We start from the raw sequence: 22613 nt of genomic DNA, 5'->3' as shown, positions 1-22613 counted from the left end.
ACCTCTGGCAACCATCAATCTATTCTCTGTTTCTATGGGCTCTTTTTTTGTTATTGTTTTTCTTTCCATTTAAAAAAAATTTTTTTTAACGTTTTATTTATTTTTGAGACAGAGAGAGACAGCATGAACGGGGCAGGGGCAGAGAGAGAGGGAGACACAGAGGCAGAGAGAGAGGGAGACACAGAATCGGAAGCAGGCTCCAGGCTCCGAGCCATCAGCCCAGAGCCCGATGCGGGGATCGAACTCACGGACCGCGAGATTGTGACCTGAGCCGAAGTCGGACGCCCAACTGACTGAGCCACCCAGGCGCCCCTCTTTCCATTTTTATATTCTATTTTTGAGAGACAGAGACAGAGAACGGGCAGGGGAGGGGCAGAGAGAGAGGGAGACACAGAATCCGAAGCAGGCTCCAGGCTCCGAGCTGTCAGCACAGAGCCCAACTCAGGGCTCAAACTCACGAACTGCGAGATCATGACCTGAGCCGAAGTCGGACGCTCCACCGACTGAGCCACCCAGGCACCCCCTCATTTTTATATTCTACACAGGGGTGAAATCATATGGTATTTGTCTTTCTCCGGCTTATTTCTGTATAATGCCCTCAAGGTTCATCCATGTTGTTACAAGTTGCAGGATTTCCATATTTTTTATGGCTAAATAATATTCTATTCTGTATCTATATCTATATCTATATCTATATCTATCTATATATCTATATAATAGATATATTATATCTGGATATATATCTCAGTGGACTCTTCCATTGTTTCCATCTTTTGGCTCTTATAAACAATGCTTCCATGGACGTGGAGGTGCATATGCTTTTTTGAATTCGTGTTTAATTTTATTCAGATAAATACCAGCAGTGGAATTGCTAAATCACATCGTAGTTCTTTTCAATTTCTGGAGGGGCCTCCATGCAGCTTTCCATAATTGCACCAATTTACATTCCCACCCACAGTGTAAAAGCTTCTCTTTTTCTTCGTATCCCCGTCAACACTTACTTTTCGTCTTTTGGAGAATAGCCATTCATTCTAACAGGTGTGAGGAGTTATCTCATTGTGGGTTTTTTTTATTGAAGTGTAATTCACATAAAATGTTATGTTAGTTTCAGGTGTGCAACATGGCGATTCAACAACTGTATACATTACTTAGTGCTTGCCACAGTAAGTGTTCTCACAGTCTGTCACTATATAGCAATAGCACAATATTATTGACTGTATTCCCTATGCTGTACTTGTCATCTCCGTGACCTATTTATTTTATAACTGGAAGTCTGTACTTAATCCCTCACCTGTTTCACCTTTCCCCATCACCTCCCCTCCTCCCTCCCCCACCGGCAACCATCAATATGTTCTCTGTATCTAAAAGTCTGTTCGATGTGGTTTTGATCTGTATTTTCCGGATGATCGGTGATATCGAGCACCTTTTCATGTTCCTGTTGGCCATCTGGATGTCTTCTTTGGGAAAATGTCTATTCAGATCCTCTGCCCAGTTTTTAACCGATTGTTTGTTGTTTTGCTAATGAGTTGTATGAATTCTTCATGTCTTTTGGATAATAGCCCCTTATCAGATGTAGGATTTGCAAATGTTTTCTACCATGCAGTAGGTTCTCTTTGCATTTTGTCGGTGACTTCCTTTGCTGCACAGAGCGTCTCAGTTTGATGTGGTCCCACACAAGAATTTTTCGATCTTGAAATTCCATGGGAAGTTGAAAATGATTTGTTTGAATTCAAAGTTAGGGCTGATGAGAATGAAGATAGTAAAAATGGGGAAAGCGTTTAGAAATGAAGGCCCGATGGTAATGGTGAGCAAGGGTGAGAGGAAAAGAATAAAGGTGAAAGTATTGGAACAAATAAGAAGGAATAAAATCACCTTAGGTAAACAATTGATAGACGTTTATTCACTGATAGAAACATCCTGTATATTTCTCATATCAGTGTAACAAAATACTTTCTGTATAAACTTTTTTTTTTTTTAGGCAAACAAAAGGTCTACTCTCTTCCCTTTTTCATTGTAACAAAGCCCTGCTGGCCTTGTGAGTCACTGTGAATTATGTGGACCTTCTGTTTGCCTCAGAATCTTGCCATCGTTTCTATGTTGTTCCATGAGAAAAGTATGCTTGCATTCCAAATGCGTTTGGGATCATAGCATGTCTATAAATTGGGACAGCTGATTTCCAGTTTTAATAAGAGGCCGTGGTTCCTGCCAACACTCAGAGGCTGGTGTATCATGTCCTGCAATTAGGAAAAAATAAACTATCCGGTCACAGCTGAGTTGAAATTCATTCTCTGCCTCGTAAATGTGTTCTACATGCGGAAGGCTAACTTCACCCCTGTTAAACTCTGTTAAACTCTGATTAGTGAGCTTTCCTCTTTAGTTTTTGTGTATTCCAAAGTTCCTACAACAATCTCTATCTCATTCTTGCGATCAGAAAAGCAATATAACAAATACTTTTTAAAAAGAGGGACTCTGGAGTTTTCTTTCATATGATTGAAACGTAAATAAATCCATCTGGCACTGAGAAGATTTCATTTATTCCTACCTCTCTGGAGCAATGCCACAAACTTCATTTGTAATGTACCGAGTTTATCTTTGGATGGAGAATTGTGGAACAATGGGGAGGGCAGGTGTCCTTTATTTGCACATAATCTCATAAACTTCAACTTATTCTGTGCCTGGTTATCACCAACACCTGCATGACAGGCTGGGACAAACAAAAGAGGCTTTCAGGGGCAGAAAACTATCCTTATAAAACTCCAAAGTCAAAGTTGCGTCTTTGTTGAGTGCACTCAGCTAGCTGTGGATTTCTTTTCTCAATCATAAATAATTCACACAGTTCATGAACTTAAAAACGTGAAACACTTTGCAGTGAAAACTTTTGGGTCCTTCATCTGTACGCTTTTCATCTCGGAGGCCTCACAGGTCGCCAATTGCTTTTTTCAGTTTCAGGGACATTCTTCCAGAATTTCTTTAGGCATGTATGAGCATATAAGATCTCATGTATATTTTAAGCTGTGGATAATCTAAGGAACACTAGTAGAAATGATCTTCTTCCAGGAGTTTTTCCTTTTGTGTGTAGGAAAAGTTATTATAGTGAACCTTATATGGTTTTAATTTTCTAGCAATAGTAGAGATAGCCGTGCCTACTAATTAGTGCTTAGCTAGGCATCAATAGATCTGCCTTTAGTTTAAAATATGACTCTGGGGCACCTGGGTGGCTCAGTCGGTTAAGCGTCCGACTCTTGGTTTCAGCTGAGGTTATGATCGCATGGTTCGCGAGCCAGGCTCCACACTGACTCTGAATTAGGCTTCACTCGACCCCTTCCCTTCTCTCTTTCTTTCTCTCTCTCTCAAAAATAAATAAACTTAAAGGGGCGCCTGGGTGACTCAGTTAGTTAAGCATCCGACTTCAGCTCAGGTCATGATCTCAACAGTTCGTGAGTTCGAGCCCCGCTTCGGGCTCTGTGCTAACCGCTCAGAGCCTGGAGCCTGCTTCAGATTCTGTGTCTCCCTCTCTCTCTGCCCCTCCCATGCTCGTGCTCTGTCTTAAAACTAAATAAAACATTAAAAAAAGGGGGGGGGTGCCTCGGTGGCTCAGTCGGTTAAGCGTCCGACTTTAGCTCAGGTCATGATCTCGTGGTTTGTGAGGTAAAGCCCTGAGTTGGGCTCTGGGCTGACAGCTCAGAGCCTGGAGCCTGTTTCGGATTCTGTGTCTCCCTCTCTCTCTGTCTCTCCCCTGCTTGCACTCTGTCTCCTTCTCTCTCAAAAATAAATAAACATTTCAAAAAGTTTTTAATAAATAAACTTAAAAAAGTAAAAAACAAATAAAATATGACTCTGAACTATAGTTCTTTGGGCTTCAGCTGAGAAAAAGAATGTGCATCTATTACTATGAAATGGGGGTAGATGTGCCCGTGCCCTGAGAAGTACAAGCTCCCAGACAAAGAGAAGGAATCGGTGATTACCTTTGCGTGGACTATGGTGTCTTCTAATCTTCTTTAATAATAAATGAACAGCCTTAAATTATGGCTCAAGACTATTAAACTAAGTTTGCAAAGCAGGACACAGCTATCAGGTATAATCTGTATAATGAACTCATTAACCAACCTTCTTTTATTGCTTGTAAATGTCACTACCATTAGCCAAAGTTTATTGAACCTCCATAATGTGCTTTCTACCATCCAAAGTGAGATGACTGACTTGGGAGAGATCTCTGGACATCTAGGATGTCTGAAAAGGCCATTGGTAACCAGCCATAGAAGAGATAAATGGGAATTTGCTACAGAGACAATGGTGGCATGCCCTCTTTCTCTCAATATATCTGAGGACGCTCATTTAATTCAATAGAATTTCACAGCCTTGTTTTGCATAAATCAATATTAATTTATAGGTTATATTTTAAAAGCCTTGTCCAGTATCTTTGATCAATGTAGTCTATCGAAAGCATTTGCCTCATTTGCTTTATTATGTATTTGTCTAACTTTATCATATATAATATACATCACATGATATATAAATATTATAAATATGTTTACATTTATAAACGTATAAGCATATGATAATTTTATAGATACGTATTTCTAAACATTTAAAACTAAGTTGTAGAATCAGGCTCTAATCCTTAAAGATTAAGTATGATTATTTCCTAAGAACAAGGACATTCATTTAAGTAATCATAATATAATTACTAAAATCAAAACTATAATCTTGAAATAATTCCATTATCTTGTTTGTGGATCTTCTTCAGATTTCACCAATGGTCTCAAAAATGTCCTCCTGTAGAGTAATTTTTATTTTTCTAGGATGGAATCTAATCCAGGGTCACTCAATGCATGTGGCTTTCATGTCCCCTTAGTTTTCTTTTCTTTTGTTTTTTAACTAATTTTATTTTATTTTAAGTAATTTCTTTACCCAACGTGGGGCTCAAACTTACAACCCTGAGATCAAGAGTTGCTCACTCTACCCACTGACCCAGTGAGGCCCCCCTCCCCTTTCTTTTCGTTAAAATGGAACCATTCCTCAGCTATTGTCTTTCATGATATTGGCATTGTTGAAAAATATACTTATTCTGTAGAACGTCCCCCAGTTGGTGTTTGTCTAGTGTTTCTTTACGATTAGGTTCAGGTTATAAAAACCGAGAAGAATATGATACAACTGATGCTATTATCTTCTTAGTCCTTTTAATTTCAGTCTTTCTGGTGCGTGCAGTGTCATTTTACATCGCAGTTGTTGTTGTTGTTGTTGTTGTTGTTGTTGTTGTTGTTTTCCTTGGAGACTCTATTTTCAAATAATCTCTACACCCGACATGTGGCTCGAACCCACAACCCTGAGATCAAAAGTCTTATGCTCTTCCAACTGAGCCAGCCAGGCACCTCTACATTGTAGTTTTGTTTTATTTTATTTTATTTTATTTTATTTTATTTTATTTTATTTTATTTTATTTTATTTTATTTTATTTTATTCTGTTTATTTATTTGTTTTGAGAGAGACAGACAGAGGCACGTGAACAAGTAGGGCAGGGGTAGAGGGAGAGAGACAGAATCCCAGCAAGCTCTGTACTGTCAGCACAGAGCCCGATGTGTGGCTCGATCCTACAAACTGTGAAATCATGACCCGAGACGAAATCAAGAGTCAGATGCTTAACCAACTGAGCCACCCAGGTGCGCCTACATTGTGGTTTTAGTTGGCATGTCCCTCATGACTAGTGAGGTTGTACATATTTTCATGCTTCTTAGCTATTTGGATATCCCTTCTTTTGCCCAATTTCCCCCCTTATTATCTCTTTCTCGTTGAATTGTATGGGTGTTCGGCATATATTCCCAATACACGTTCTTCTTGGTCTGTGTGTCACAAATATTTTCTCCCACTTTGTGGCTTGCTTTTCACGCTCAAGGAAATTTATTAAACCTTTTATGTTTAAAACATTGTGTTCTGCTGTAAAAATCCTTCCCTATTGTTTATATTATCTTCTACAAACACTGTTGTTTAGCCTTGCACGATGTATGATCAACCTGTTATTAACTTTTGCATATGGTGTAAGGTAAGGTCAAGTTTCATTTTCTTTATATGAAGGTCCAATTGCCCAGCACTGTTTATTGAAAAGGCCATCCTCTATTGCTCTGAAGTGCTGTCCTTGGCCTAAATCCATTGTCCATGTTGCATGGTCTTTCCTGGAGTCTCGGTCTCTTCCATTAGTCTCTATCCATTGTTACCCCAACGCCATCCTACCTCATTACTATAGTTCTGTAAGTCTTGATATTTAGTGAAGTATGGCCTCCATCTAATTTTTCAATAATACCTTGTCTATTCTTAGTCCTTTGCATTTTGATAAAATATTTAGAATTGGTTTGTTAAATTCTGTGATGAAAGAAAGAAAAACACTGGGAGTTTTGATCAGAATTGCATCACTGGAGAGAATTGACATTTTTACGATATTGATTTACCAATATATGAGTATGGTTTATCTCTCCATATACTTAGTGGTGTGTGTGTGTGTGTGTGTGTGTGTGTGTGTGTGTGTTTCTCTCAATAATGTATTACAGTTCACTGTGTAAAAACATCATTTGTTCATTTGCACATCTTTTGTAATTGTATTCTTACACATTTGATTCTTAGGTTATTAGGATGTGGGAATGCAATTAACTTTTCTTTTTTTTTTAATTTTTTTAAAGTTTCTTTATTTATTTTGAGAGAGAGCGCGCGCGCACACAGGAGGGGCAGAGAGAGACAGAGAGAGAGAAACCCAAGCAGGCTCTGCACTGTCAGCATGGAACCCAGTACAGGGCTCAAACCCACAAACTGTGAGATTATGACCTTAACTGATGCCAAGAGTCAGATGCTCAACTGACTGAGCCACCCAGGTGCCCCTGCAGTTCAGTTTTAAAATAGACATTGTACATGGGGCACCTGGGTGGCTCAGTTGGTTAAACGTCTGGCTCTTGATTTCAGCTCAAGTCGTGATCTCACAGTTCCTGGGATCAAGCCCTGCATCAGGCTCAGGGCTCAAAGCATGGAGCCTGCTTGGGATTCTCTGTCTCCTTTTCTCTCTGCCCCTCCCCTGCTTGCATTCTGTCTCTCCCTCAAAATAAATAAATAAGCATTGAAAAATAAAATAAAATAGACATTGTATGTAGCACACCTGCTGAACTCAATTAGTCTAAACATTTACTTGTATATTCCTTTGGCATTTGCAATTCATAGAATCTTCGAATAATGTCAGTGTTATTTCTTCTTTCCTAAAATTTTTTTTCCTATTTCCCTATTCTTTATGGCCTGCCTGGGGCCTCTAGCACAGCGTTGAGCAGACTTGGTCACACTGGAAATCCTTGTGGCACCAAGGAGCTGTGCCTCTGAGATCCCCCTTCAGAAATGAGCCTGACCTTGGGAGTGTGGTTAGCTCACGGCCTCCGACTGCAGGCGGCTTCAGGATCTCCTCCAGCTTCTGAGCTGGGGCCAAGCAGTTCCAGAGCGGCTTCCAGCCAACAAGTGAGCATGGCAGTGGTGGAAGGAGTCACTTATTTGGGCAGCCTGGGGTTCCCCTATGGGAAAAATTGAGACACAGCTCCCCATTGGGTTGGTGAAGATATTCCCAGAGCTGCACTGCGATTGGAGGCTGCTCCTGTCTCTTGTTCATCCCTCCCCTCTCCTACCACATGCGTCAGAGCCACACTGCAGCCTGCGGCTTTCTCTGCCCAATCCTGCTCCCTCTCCATCTTTCACAAGTGTCACCTCCAACAAGTACGTTGCACTTCGAGACCCATCTTGGCGTCTGCTTCTCAGACATTAGTCAACACACTTTGCCTTATTCTCAAAACCAAAAGAAAAAAAGTTTTAACATTTAATGATTAATGACGGTGTTTAGTATAAGCTTTTTGTGAATGCTTATGATCAGATTAAGGAAGTTCACTTCCTGGATTGCTAGAAGCTTTCTTTTTAACCATAAATGGGTGCTGAACTTAAGCAAAACCCTTTCTACGCCTGTTGAGGTGATTACGCAAATAGTTTTTCTCCTCTGTTCAGTGAATATAGAGAATGACAGTGGTTGATTTTTGACTGTGAAGCACATCTTGCTTTCCTGGGGGGAAAAGTAAGTTGATCATTATGTATGTTGGCCTTTTGCGTATTGCTGGAATCTGTAAATTTTTTGTATAGGATTTTTACATCTAATGTTCCTGAGTGAAATTAGCCTGGAATTATCCTTTCTCATAATGTCTTGTCCAATGTTAATATCAAATTTATACCAGGCTCATAAAATGAGGTGGGGAGTGTCCTCTCCCCCAGCATAAATAGTTTATTGTGAACATTCTAATGTCGCACTAGGGGACTCGAGCGTTCACTCAGGAGTACTCTGCATGGGGGGGGGGGGGGGCCAGGAGTGTACTGAAAATATAGCGTGTGAAAATATGGGTTGCTGAGGAGCAGACTTCATGCCATAGCCTTGGTCAGCTAAGCTACGTTGGGCAGGAACAAACTAGGCCAGGCCAAGAACGCTTAGTTCTCCTTTGGCCGGCCCACACCTGGTTTCGTGCCCTTCCTCACGCTTCCTCATTCACGATCTTGTTGGGGAGAGGGAGGTATGAGGAGGCAAGAAGCTCTTTAGCTGCCAGCCTGATGGTACCAACTGAACATTGGGTTCCCAGTCTAGTCTTTGGCTGGGAAGGCGTCCAAGGACTTGGACCTTCATTGTAGTATCTTCAGACTGGTTGGCGAGAGAGACGTGGCCCTGCCCTGGGGCTGCCCTCCCTCTGCGGCGCCCAAGAGTTGCTGCGTGTAGAAAAAGGTGCAAGCAGCATGTGGCCTATGGCCTGCATGCCACAGAGGGGCCAGTAAAGAGCTTCCTTCATGATGCACTTGACCCCGTAGAAGTGCATATCATAGGAAATGGAGTATGTCCCATCAGGAGTTGCCTTCGCTCTCAAACAACCGACGAAGTCCTGTGGGTTAATTTTGTACGGGTCAAAGGTTTTGCAGGCCACTTTGACCTTCTTGGCAGTCTTATGGGAGGGGGAAATTAGTACCCAGTCCCTTGCATCAAGACAAGCATGGGGTTGGCACCTCTCAAGGGTTTCTCCCAGGCTTTCAGTGTTCTCCCCCCTGCACGTGGGACCTCAGCTGCTCTGATGGGGACTGCTACTTCTGCCCCTTCTGGAGGACCACGGACGCTGTCTTGTCTGTCAGGGTTTGGAAAAACTCTTCTGTCTTTACTCTGCCGTCTTCCTCCAGCACCAAGAAGAGGGTTTGTCTGCCAGCATCAGGGTGTCCCTGACCTGGAAGGAGATCTTCAAGGTGTCACAAAGCCCTTCTGCCTGCTCTGGTTGGCACTGCCGACTCTGCAGGGCCCCAGACTGGGCTCCAGCAGCAGCTACAGGGTCACCACCCATGTGTCACTGCCACACATCTGCTGAGGGACTCGAAGTAGAAAAAGTTGAGGAACTTCGTGGCATATTCCAACCTCATCAGCCAGACTGGGTTGGGCCACCCCCCCCCCCCACAGCCTTGTCACCTCCCCACCATAATGCCTTTGGGAAGTGTTTCCTCTTATTAAAGTCTGGAAGAGATTGTGTAAGCCCGGAGGAGGAAGAAAAGGAGACAAAGAAGAACACATGCAGTAGGGTTCCATGTATTAGCATTTTTAAAACAGGCAAAAGTAAGCTATCCTGCCCAGTAATGCATACGTTGCTGGGAAAGCTGTAAAGAGAAGCAAGAAGATGTCCATCACAAGTGTCAGAATGGTGGTCGTGTCTTTAAGGAAGTGAGGAATTATTATGCAGGATGGGCAGACAGAAACTTCTCCAGTGTTAGCTCTATTATTGACCTGGGTGGTGGTTATGCAGAACTTTGCTTCAAAATTCTTTGGACCAGGGGTCATAAGTCTTCTTTAAGCCATAGTCTTTCAACGATGACCTACGGGCCAAATGCAGCCTGCTGCCTGTTTTTATAATAAAATTTACCGGAACACGACCACATTCATTATGTGCTTTAGTGCTGCAAACAGACCAGAGAAGTTCTGGCAAAGAGTGTATGCCCTGCAAAGTGAAAAATATTTACTACCTGGCCCAGAGGAATTCATAAAACACGAGCATAGTTTCAACCAGAGGTGGTTTTAACCTTGTATAGAAATTGTATGCACTCTTCTGTACAGATGGCCTATTTCACAGTTTTTTAAAGGAGCAGAAAAGAGAAGAAAAGAAAGAATGGGACTGATGCCTAATATGGTTAATATTTATTCATTAGTTTATATAATCTTTATTTTGAAGACCCACTCGGCGAATATGATTCAAGGATTATTTAGTGTCATTAACTAAAACCCATTTATGCTAGTTCACGTAAAGGGAGGTTTATTATATAGAAACAGGACCCCCAGGAACCCAACTGAGCTTCGAGATTGAGAATACCAACTCTAGGCAGTTTCTCTCCCTCCCTCTCTCTCTCTCTCTCTCTCTCTCTCTCTCTCTCTCTCTCTCTCTCCTGGTCACCACCACCTCCCTGGCCTCTCATCTTTGCTACTGTCCCCAAGTGGTGATTTCACCCCACGATTTGTTGGCATTCTAGTTGGTCCTTTGCAGACCATTCTCTCAATCCCTATATCCAAATTCAGAAGAGACAAGCTTCCTGCCCACCTCCAAATTCTTGGAGCAAGTGGAATGTCTTCCAATTTAGCAAGTGGAATGTGAACTGGACCCTGGTCTCATGGGTCCAGTTCACAGTGATGGGCAGGTAGGGGTAGCTTGTCTGGCCTGTGGAAACAGAAGCATATCTAAGAAGGGACTGTGGGTGGGGAGCAATCATTCACACATGTAACAAAATAAGACAGGAACAAGGACGGGCATTGCATGGGGGGGCAATAAACAGTAGGGGGGGAGTGATAGATGCTGAAAGGTATTGCAGGATCCTTTTAAAGTGTGTACAAGGATTCATTTGCACTTGGTATTGAGAGTCTTTATAAATACTTTTAAGCCCTTGAAATAGAAGGCCAAATTTGGGGGCAGGGTGGAAGAGAATAGTGGATTCGTTAGCAAAAAAAAAACAAAAACAAAAAAACAGTTGAAAAGGAAAGGCAAAAGCTAACCCTGGAGGAAAAGCCTTTGAATAAGACTGATTTGCAAAGGAGCACACTTAAATGGTTCTTACTTCAAAATAGTAGTCCTAGGAGCTGTGCGTTTGCGATCAACACAGTGGAAATCAGAACTGTGGAACTCTTAACTGCAGTACCCATGCTGGGCTCTTTACACATGCAAAGGAGAAGTCGGCTAACCCACCTTGTACTTAGAGATGCAAATGAAACTAACTGGAACCCTAGCCCTTCACGGTGGGGGGGCTGTGGTGCCAGTTTCCCAACCTCCTCTAGCCCACGATCTGCAGCAGGGTTTAATGGTTTCCTCGGATGGCTCTGCCACGACTCCCCAGGTGAGAACAGAAGTCACCTGATAGTCAGTTGGAGGGTGGAATATATTTCATAGGCAATGGACTAGGTTTCCATTAGATATCTATGGCATCGGACCTCACTTTGAATAAACTTTAGAATATAAGATTGCGAGAAGTGAGGAAGAAGATTCATCTTCAGAAATACCAGAATGAAAGTTGTAGTGTCTCTAGTTAACAAGAGGTTTATAACCTATCGGAAATATATACGACCCCCCCTCTTCCCCCCACCCACCAACAATGGAGTCACAAACCCTTAGACACTTCACTACCTGGTTCTTCTTCCCTTTTGTCTTGCAGGCTTATTTTCACCAGCTTTGCGAGGAGCATGTGCCAAAGAACAAAGGGAGGAGGGACTGAAAGTCTCTGCATCACCTCAGGGAATGTACATTTGTTCTAATCAGATTACTTTATGCTTTACGTGGGCACAAGTGATGTCTGGTAAGGCTGTACCCTCGGTGGCACTCAGCCAATGGGGAACCGGGGGAGGGGCTTGCACGCTAGGAAATAAATTGTCAGCTGCAACTGCCCCAAGGATGCCTGTCAGGCACCTGCTCTTGCAAGAACGTTGATTCAAGCCTCGCTTCCCTGTGGCTCCGCATGCTTCCTTCCTTTGACTGGGTCAGTGGGCTTATTTCTTACAGGATACATGCCCAGGAAAGGAATGCCTCCTTAACATGTTTGAACATTTCTAAATGGCTTGGACACATATATTGCCAAATTGCTTTCCAAAGGTTTGTAGTGAGTCATACTGTCCCTGGCAGTGCAGAGGGTTCCTGTTCCTCAGTATTCTTGCTGGTGCTGGAGATGAATGTCTATAAGCCGGCAAGTAAAAATAACGACCTTGTTTTTATTTGTGCTGAATTCCTTTTGATGAGAGATCTAGGTAGGTAGGTAGATAAATAAGGTTCTAAACTTTAGAAGGTGAAAATTTTCCACAACTGAGTGCAGTCAAAAGAATATGCTGCAAAGTGTCCCCACCCCCCACCCCCCAAAAAAAAACCCAGAGGAGAGTTTCAACAGTGCTGTGAGCAAGAATAGTATTGCTGGAATAACAATGTTCATGGACTATTTATTCAGGCAAGTAACTTCTCATGTGTCTGTTTTAAGAAAGGAAGAAAGCATATTTTTAATTGGATTAATAGGAGTCCTAAATGAGATAATATATGCAAAAAAGTGGCACCTAATAGATCAGAATGGTATTGTGTGCTTTTAAAAAGGTAATTTTGGGGGCGCCTGGGTGGCGCAGTTGGTTAAGCATCCGACTTCAGCCAGGTCACGATCTCGCGGCCCATGGGTTCGAGCCCCGCGTCGGGCTCTGGGCTGATGGCTCAGAGCCTGGAGCCTGTTTCCGATTCTGTGTCTCCCTCTCTCTCTGCCCCTCCCCTGTTCATGCTCTGTCTCTCTCTGTCCCAAAAATAAATAAAAAACGTTGAAAAAAAAATTTTTTTTAAATAAATAAATAAAAAGGTAATTTTGGGGCGCCTGGGTGGCTCAGTCAGTTAAGCGTCTGACTTCAGCTCAGGTCGTGATCTCGTGGTCTGTGAGTTTGAGCCCTACCTCGGGCTCTGTGATAATGGCTCGCAGCCTGGAGCCTGCTTCAGGTTCTGTGTCACCGCCTCTCTCTGCCCCTCCCATGCGCATGCTGTGTCTCTCTCTGTCTCCGTCTCTCAATAATAAATAAACGTTAAAAAAAATGTTTTAAAAAGTCAGGTAATTTTGGGGTGCCTGAGTGGCTCAGTCGGTTAAGCATCTGAATTTGATTCAGGTCATGATCTCATGGTTTGTGGGTTTGAGCCCTGCATCAGGCTCTGTGCTGATGGCTCAGAGCCTAGAGCCTGCTTTGGATTCTGTGTCTTCCTCTCTCTCTGCCCCTCCCCCACTGGCTCATGTGCGCGTGCGCACAGCGTGCTCTCTCTCTCTCTCTCTCTCTTAAAAATAAGCATTAAAAAAATAAATTAAATAAAAAGTCAGGTAATATTAAAGACATACTTCAAGTATATCGCATATTAGCAAATATGGAAAGTATAATAAAGGTCAAGTTCAGGAAGTGATAGTTATGAAAAATACCGATAACCCTCCAACCCCCCAAGACTGAGCAAGTTTACTGCCATCATGGGGAAACACAGAATCTGTATGTGCTCTAAAAGGATCTGCCATGAGATGTTTACAAAAGTAACCACGTTCATTTAAACAAGTTGATCCACTTACTGCCCACATATCATTTCTAGATACCGCTCGCAAAAATCTAGAAAGTCCTAGAACAGTCCATACTGTCCTACCAAAAATGCTCTTTAACACTATGTGTAGCAGAACAGAACAGGGTGCCGAATAGCAGGACAGATTTACAAGTAGATGCACTTACCAAAGCAAATTAGCATTAGGTGCAAAATAAGAGTTCTTAAAACGTGTATATCCCGAGGTAATTCCAAACTAAAAAATTGTTTTATGCCCAAGGGTAGTTTTTTAAGAAATAGTTTTTTTAATTTTGAAATAATGATAGATTCACAAGAGGTTGCAGGAAAAAAAAAAAAAAAAAAACCAACCCGCAACACTGGAAAGTCCAGTGAACTTTGTCTAGCCTCTTCCAGTTGGTAACATCTAAAGTACCATATCAAAACCAGGAAACAGACACTGATACGATCCACGGGATCCACAGCACTTATTCAGATGTTACCAATTTTATAAGGGCTCCTGAGTGTGTGTCTGTCGATGCAATTTCATCACAAGTCTAGCTTCATGTACAATTAAGATACAGACCTGTTCCACCACCACACGGCTGCCTCATGTTTCCCTTTTATATCCTCCCAACTCCCATCCCCGAACCCCTGGCAATCACTAGTATGTTCTTATCTACAATTTTGTTCTTTCAAGAATGCCCTATACATGAAATCATACAGTACATAACCTTTGAGATTGGCTTTTATCGTTCGGACTAATTCCCATGCTCTGAGTTGCAGGGTGTTATCAACAGTTCATTCCTCGTTATTGCTGGGTAGTGTTCCATGATATGGATGCCCCACAGTTTGTGCAAGCCACTGAAGGGCATCTGAGCTATTTCCAGTTTGGGGTTCTCATGAATAAAGCCACTACACGCCCTCGGGTGCTGGTTTTGCATGAACTTAAGTTTTTATCTCTTGGGATAAATGTCAAATGCGATTGCTGGCCCATGCAGCAAGTGCATGTTTCATTTTTTTTTTTTTCAGAAACTGATCAAGTATTTTCCAGCATGGCTGAACCATTTTACATTCCTATTCGATGATTCTATATCCTTGCCAGCATTTCGTGTTATCAGTATTTTTTATTTCAGCGATTCTGAGAAGTTTGACATGGTCTCTCATTGTGGTTTTAACTTGCATTTCCATCGCAGCTAATAATGTCGAACAGCTTTGTCATGTGTGTATGCTTTCCAGCGAAATGTCTGCTCATTTTCTAATCGGATTGTTTGGATGTTTAAACAATTTGTCATTTTGTCTATGCTTTCCAGCGAAATCTCTGTTTATTTTCTAACTGGGTTATTTGGGCTTTTAAACAATTTATCGTTTATATATGCTTTCCAGTGAAACATCTGTTTATTTTTAACTGGATTGTTTGGATTTTTTTTGAGAACTTCTTAGATATCCTGGATACAAGTCCTTTGTCAGAGACATATGTGGTTTGCAAACATTTTCTCCCAATCCATACTTTGCTGTCTTACCTCTTTCACAAAGCAAAAATTCTTGATTTGGTAAGGTCCAAGTCATCCATATTTCCTTTTATGGATTGGCTCTCAATGTCAACTCTGAAAACTCTTCACCTAGTCTTAGATTCAACAGACCTCCTATGGGTTTTTTCCCTAATACTTTTTAGATTCACACTGTACATTTAAGCTCAGACTCCTTAGCACCATATATATACAAAGCCCACCACTGTCCAGCCGGCCACCTCTCCAGCCACACACCTTTCATCCCTGGTATTGAAACGCTGCCATTTGTGAAACAGAGGAAGAGGCAGATGTGCTGAGGGCTGCTGGCTCCTGGGGTGGATAACTGACTATGTGCTTAAGGCTCCAAACGTAGCTCGAAATAAATAGTCACTGTTTCAAAGTTCTCAACATGAGAGTCTGCCCAGGGTTCACTGGTAGAATTTTTGCTTTTGAACTTGCCCCTCTTGCAATAGGAAGCAAGAACATCTTGGAGTTGGAGATCTTGTAAAACAAGAAAATGTTAGAGGATGGGGTATATACACCTCCTCCCTAATCAACCAAAATAAACCAAATTTCAACTCCGAAGGGAAAGTATGAGTGCCCTTGCCAGTGTGACTCAGGAACCCATCTATTTTTATTGCCATTTTTTTTTAAGTTTGTTTATTTATTTTGAGAGAGAGAGGGTGCGTGTGTGCATGCACATGAGGGGAAGAAGCAGAGGGGGAGAGAGAGAGAGAGAGAGAGAGAGAGAGAGCATCCCAAGCAGGCTCTGTGCTGCCACTGCAGATTCCTACACAGAGCTTGATCCCGTGAACCACGAGATCATGACCTGAGCCAAAATCAAGAGTCAGTTGCTTAACCAACTGAGCCATCAAGGTTCCCCAGGAACCCCATCTATTTTGAAAACACTGGAGTTCTGAGAGAGCAGCAGAATTGATATTCTTGCCAACAGTTGCATCAAAAACTAGCATAAAAATTTAGTATGACTTGAGGACAGGCAGAGGGAAAATTATTATTATTATTTTATTTGAGAGAAAGAAAGGGAGAGAGAGAGAGAGAGAGAGAGGAGGGGCAGAGAGAGAGAACTCCCAAGCAGGATCCACACTCTTGAGGAGCCCAATGTGGGGTTCAATCCCAAACCCCAGGATCGTGACCTGAGCTGAAATCAAGAGTCGGACACTCAACTGACTGAGCTACCCAGGTGCCCTGAAAATTATTATTTTTGACTGAAATATTCTTTTTTTAATTATTTTTTTATTTATTTTTATTTTTTTAGTATTTTTTTAATATGAAATTTATCGTCAGATTGGTTTCCATACAACACCCAGTGCTCATCCCAACAGGTGCCCTCCTCAATACCCATCACCCACTTTTCCCTCCCTCCCACCCCCCATCAACCCTCAGTTTATTCTCCGTTTTTAAGAGTCTCTTATGGTTTGCCTCCTTCCCTTTGTCAACTGAAATATTCTTTTTTTTTAAATTTTTTTAACGTTTGTTTGTTTATTTATTTATTTATTTATTTATTTTGAGACAGAGACAGAGCATGAATGGGGGAGGGTCAGAGAGAGGCAGACACAGGATCTGAAGCAGGTTCCAGGCTCCGAGCCATCAGCACAGAGCCCGATGCGGGGCTCGAACTCCCGGAGTGTGAGATCATGACCTGAGCCAAAGTCGGATGCCCAACCAACTGAGCCACCCAGGCACCCCTCGACCGAAATATTCTTTTTTTTTTTAATTTTTTTTTATGTTTATTTATTTTTGAGAGAGAGGGAGAGACAGAGCGTGAGCAGGAGAGGGGCAGAAAGAGAGGAAGACACAGAATCCGAAGCAGGCTCCAGGCTCTGAGCGTTCAGCACAGAGCCCGACGCGGGGCTCGAACTCACAAACTGCGAGATCATGACCTGAGCTGAAGTCGGACGGTCAGCTGACTGAGCCACCCAGGTGCCCCGACCAAAATATTCTTGAGAACAAACATGATGCCAGGCTCCGGCAGATGGTCCTCTGACACGTTAGTTAGTGGCTGGAAGAAGACCTCACCGGTTCCTCATCTACCTCAGCACACACCTCAGTGTCACCACAGGGCAACAGGCCGGAGCACAAGCACAAACACGGCTGCACCCGGCCGCTGTGGCGGGAGACCCTTCCCAGAGCAAGGGCCAACCTCCACCCACCCGGGTAGGGGGAGGGTCTTGTGGTCCCTGGTCCGCCTAGGAGTCAGCTGACGAAAACACACACGTGGAGGTTTCTAAAAGAATTTCATTGGGACAACTTTTGTGTAGCCTTCGTGAGAGTGAAGGGTTAAACAGGCCGAATTATAAAAGCTCTCATTCATTCATGTGGTCACTCGTGGGTTCGTTCATTTATTCAGCAGGTGCACCCCCTGTGCACCTCCTGGTACCTTTGCCGTTCTAGACATTGGGTTTCCGGTGATGAATAAGGCAGACGAGGCCCCAGTCCGCAAAAAGCTTTGTCTAGAGGAGGGCTGACCAGGAGAAACATGATGTGAGCCAGAAATGTGACACACGTGTTTTTATTTTATTTTATTTTATTTTATTTTATTTTATTTTATTTTTATGGTTAGTTTTACTTTTTTTAGAGAGAGAGAGTGTGTGCGTGTGTGGGGGGGAGCAGAGGGAGAGAAAGAATCTTCAGCAGCCTGGGTGCTCAGTGCAGAGCCCGACGCAGGGCTCAGTCCCACGACCCCGGGATCATGACCTGAGCTGAAATCAAGAGTCGGGCCCTCAACCGACTGAGCCACCCAGGTGCCCCTGTAATTTGAAATTTTCTAGTAGCCACATTAAAAATATTTATTTATTTACTTTTGAAAGAGAGAGAGAGCACACAGGCAGGGGAGGGGCAGAGAGAGGGGAACAGAGGATCTGAAGCGGGCTCCGTGCTGACAGCGGTAAGCCCAATGTGGGGCTCAAATTCATGAATGGCAAGATCGTGACCTGAGCCCCAGCTGGATGCTCAACCGACCGAACCACACAGGTGCCTCTCTAGGAGCCACAGTTTAAAGTAAAAAGAGGGGCGCCTGAATGGCTCAGTCGCTTAAGTGTCCAAACTCTGGATTTTGGCTCAGGTCACGATCTCACAGTTTGTGGGTTCAAGGCCTGCATCAGGCTCTACGCTGACCGCGTGGATTCTCTCTTTCCCTCTCTCTGCCCCTCCCCCACTTGTTCTCTCTCTCTCTCTCTCTCTCTCTCAAAATAAATAAACTTAACAAAATAAAAATAGGAGAAATTGATTATAATATTGTGTTTTATTTAGTCCACTATATCCAAGAGTTTATCAATATAAAAACTATTGATAAAGATATTTTACTTGCCTTTTCTTATATATCTTTTCTTCACTGTCTGGTGTCTATTTCACAGCCACATCCTATCTCGGTTTAGACTCGGTAGATTTCAAGTGCTCAGTAACCACACGTGGCTTGTGTGGCTGCTACTGTCTACAACAGTGCAGCTCGAGAAGAAACAGTTCCAGTTCCACAACTTACACTGTGTTCAAAGAAGCTTACTTTTATTTTATTTACTTATCTGTTTATTTAAAGTTGATTTATTTATTTTGGGAGAGACGGAGACAGCGCGAGTGGGGCAGGGGCAGAGTGAGAAGGAGACACAGAATCCCAAGCAGGCTCTGCACTCTCAGCATGGAGCCCGATGTGGGGCTCCAACTCACAAAACCATGAGATCACCATGCCCGGAGCCGAAACCAAGAGTCAGACTCTTGACTGACTGAGCCACCGAGGCGCCCCCAGAAACTTATTTTTAAAAGACATGTTTATATGCATACCCACAGGAGAATGGGTATACATTTTTAAATAGCAGTGAAGGGGCGCCTGGGTGGCGCAGTCGGTTAAGCGTCCGACTTCAGCCAGGTCACGATCTCGCGGTCCGTGAGTTCGAGCCCCGCGTCAGGCTCTGGGCTGATGGCTCAGAGCCTGGAGCCTGTTTCCGATTCTGTGTCTCCCTCTCTCTCTGCCCCTCCTCCGTTCATGCTCTGTCTCTCTCTGTCCCAAAAATAAATAAACGTTGAAAAAAAAATTAAAAAAAAAATAAATAAATAGCAGTGAAAATTAATGAACTAAAGGTACACGTATCAATTGATAGACCTCTCCATGTTGAACAGACAGAACAGTTGCAGTAGAATGTATATTCTATTCTATTTATATTCAAAATATTCAAAATTAAATAACATACTCTTTAGAAATATATACAGATCTATTAAAAACATAATATAAAGAAGTGCCTGGGCATGATACATTCCAAATTAAGAGTAAACTAAAGAAATAGAAATGGTAGCAATATGTTATTACGTCAGCTGAGTGGAGGCAGCATGCTTATTTGCTGTAGCTCCCTTCACGTCTCGACCAATGTTTTAAGTGTTTCACGGCAAATTTCTTAGGAATGTGAAAAAACACCCTATGTTGATGCTACTGTTACGATTGTTATTTTGACAATTGCTTATAAAGCTAATTGAGCTAAGGACTATAGGAGGAAAGCTGCAAGAAATAAAAGAAGGGTGGAGATAGGAGGCTTATACATAAAAAAAAAAGTCAAAGTGTATGTCCTCAAAGTGTTTAAGATCCAGACTGGAACGTGCAGCTCCTACTACCCACCCGTTAAGAAAGGACTGACACTTTGTAGAATCCTTCCCTTCTGAGAGCTCAGAATAGAGCGGGGAGGAAGGCAGTATCTGCCATTTCCCCACTTCCGGACAGCAGACCAAGGGGAGATGGGAGGATACAGGCTGTGCTCGAAGATGAAAGGCGGGTCTTTAAACCACCTTGTCAAAAATCACGTCTGATTACTCAGCCTGCCCTGTGGCCTGTCGTGCCACGTGGAATGCAAACTGCGATCAGATAAGGTCTTGGTCATTCACCTTCAACTCAGCCACGACGTGAAAGTGAAGGGTCACGGGTGGACAAGCTTGCTCTACACACAAGGCTTACCTGCTTCATAAGATGGTCAAACTACAGACTTAGGGAATTCATTCGGAGATGAGAATTCGCGAACTGTAGCCGTTGAGCCTGTGAAACCACTGGCCATGTGTCTATCCTTCGGTAGAGACCACGGGACAAGATTGCCGAAGTTTAACCCGAGAGCTGAGGTCACCGACTTGAGTTGGATATCAGGATGTGGATCTGAATCTTTACCGATCCGCAAGGGAAGAAATGAAAGCAAAGGTATTTGCCACTTGAGGAATTTCATTTCTCTGTATGAATTATAGTTAGCTATTACGTTCTCCCATATATTCAAAATTATTTTTGAGCCAACCTATGAAGTGAGTAAACTGACTTTGGTTCCTCCGTCCTTCATTCCCTCCCACTCCTCATCCTGTTATTTTCTTCTGATGGTGAAATTAGTTAGGAGACCAGGTCCACTGCTATAATAGAAAGGGCCCCCGTAATACTGGCTTCAGTAAGAAAGAGGTTTATTTCTCCGACGCATAAAAGTCCAAGCTAGTAAGGCAACCCCCGCCATACGAGCGATCACTTTCTTGCCTAGATTACTCTGGAATCTTTGACATGTGGTGCTTAATCTTCTCATGATCCAACCTCGCTGCTCCTGACCCTGCTGACCCATCTGTATTCGGTTCTGGAGAAAGACTCAAAGAGCAAGGTGTATTCCCTGAAACGTCGTGGTGGGTGGAATACTGGCCCTCAAGGCTATTCATGGTCCGATCCCCATAACTGTGAAATAGTGGAAGGGACTCTGCAGACGTGATTAAGTTAAGGACCTTGGTGTGGGAGAACTATTCCTTAACTCGAATTTATTGATGGTAAGATAAACTCACTGGACTATTTTTGTCAGAAGGAAGGACACACTTTTCCCCATAGTGGCAGTGGTAAGAAACCAAATGATGAAAACAAGTTATTTCAAAGAAAGGAAGCCTGAAATAATAATACGAATTTTGCTCAGGTATGTTGGTATATTGATTTTGATTTTGTAGGCGTCATTGGTGGCAAAACGCGAAAATTATAGGCCATGATCTCACGTTTCGTAAGTTCGTGCTCTGAGTCGGGCTCTGTGCCTAGAGTACAGTGCCTGCTTGGGATTCTCTCCGTCCCTCTCTCTCTGCCCCTCCCCCACTGGCGTGCACGCACACACTCGTGTGCTCTCTCTCTGTCTCCCTTAAAAGAAATAAATAAACTTAAAAAAAAAAAGAAGATTCTCTACATTCTCCAAGTGTGCCTATTCACACCCTTTCAAGGAGCAATTGTAATTCTTTTCCTTATGCTACATTCTGATTTTATGTATGAAAATATTTTCTGTTTGACCCTAATAAGATATTTGAGCTTGTGCTTTAAACGTCTTTGGTTTTCCCACGTTTAATTTTTCTAGGAATTGATCTTTATTGCACTTTTTATTTTATTAAAAAATTTTTTTCGATGTTTTTATTTATTTTTGAGACAGAAAGAAGGCACAACAATTTTCTGGTAATCAGTATCGTTTATACAGCTCTGTGTTAACATTTGCCCTGATTTACAGAGCCTTAGGAATGCTAATAGTGAAAAACCACAACCCGGAAATGTTGAAAGAGACCTGCACGGAGCCACAAATAAGTAAATAAGCGAAAATAGTTGAATCAGGGAAACATGCGTTCATTTAGAAATACTTACATACAAAGATTTAAACTCTTTAAAAAAAAAATTGTCACAAAGGGGTAAGTTTCGGTTGTCCAGAGCACCGAACAATATAAAATCTGTCCTGCCCTACCGGTAAGTCCAATGAGACGAGAGGTCACAAGGTGTCTCTGCCATATGAATTTAGATCATGAAAAAAACCCAGAGGCTGAGACTCTTCAAAGAGAACTTCACAGTCTTCTGATCAGAAATGATGTCCCAGAGCTGAGGTGAGAAAATCACCACCATGCTGACCTGCCAAGTCTTGGCAGATAGCCTGGATGCAAAATAGAATTCCCAGGCGAGCAGTGGCAAATCCTGATATCTGGCCACAGTCCACAATGAAATCAGGAGTTTTACGCTCCCCAGGTGACTCCAGCGTGCCGTCTAGCCTGAGTGTTACAACAGCGCTTCTCAAAAACCCACAGATCTCGTGAAATGCAAATTCCAGTGCAGTAGGTCTGGGGGGAGCCTAGCTCCCAGCGAAGGTGATGGGGCTGGTCCCGGGACTGCACTTCGAGAGACAAGGCTCAAGGCGGTGGGTGGCATGCAACTAATGAACAGTGAAGGACAGCAGGCAAGACTTTAAAGAATTTTTTTCAGCCACCTTGTTTTTGCAGTAAAATATACAGAACATGAAATTTATCATTTTTAAGAGTTTATTTATTTTGAGAGAGAGAGAGCACGTACATGTGTGCACATAAAGCAGGGGAGGGGCAGAGAAAGAGAGAGGGGGAGAGAGAGAGAGAGAGAGAGACAGGAGAGAGAATCGCAAGCAGGCTTTGTGCTGTCAGCGTAGAGCCCAACGTGGGGCTCAAACTCATGAACCAAGAGATCATGACTTGAGCCGAAATCAAGAATCAGACGCTCAACCAACTG

General features: G+C 42.8%; 1 non-coding gene and 1 pseudogene across 1 annotated transcript; both read right to left on the bottom strand.

The window, feature by feature from the left end:
• Window positions 1-5297: 5297 nt before the first annotated feature.
• On the bottom strand, window positions 5298-5370 carry TRNAK-UUU. Its single transcript has one exon. It is a non-coding gene; the product is annotated as a tRNA-Lys (tRNA).
• Window positions 5371-8679: 3309 nt separating this feature from the next.
• On the bottom strand, window positions 8680-11215 carry LOC122470017 (annotated as a pseudogene).
• Window positions 11216-22613: the final 11398 nt, after the last annotated feature.

Source organism: Prionailurus bengalensis, chromosome D3, assembly GCF_016509475.1.
Source record: "Prionailurus bengalensis isolate Pbe53 chromosome D3, Fcat_Pben_1.1_paternal_pri, whole genome shotgun sequence".
Lineage (NCBI taxonomy): Eukaryota > Metazoa > Chordata > Mammalia > Carnivora > Felidae > Prionailurus > Prionailurus bengalensis.
This window is presented reverse-complemented; position numbering and strand designations above follow the sequence as displayed.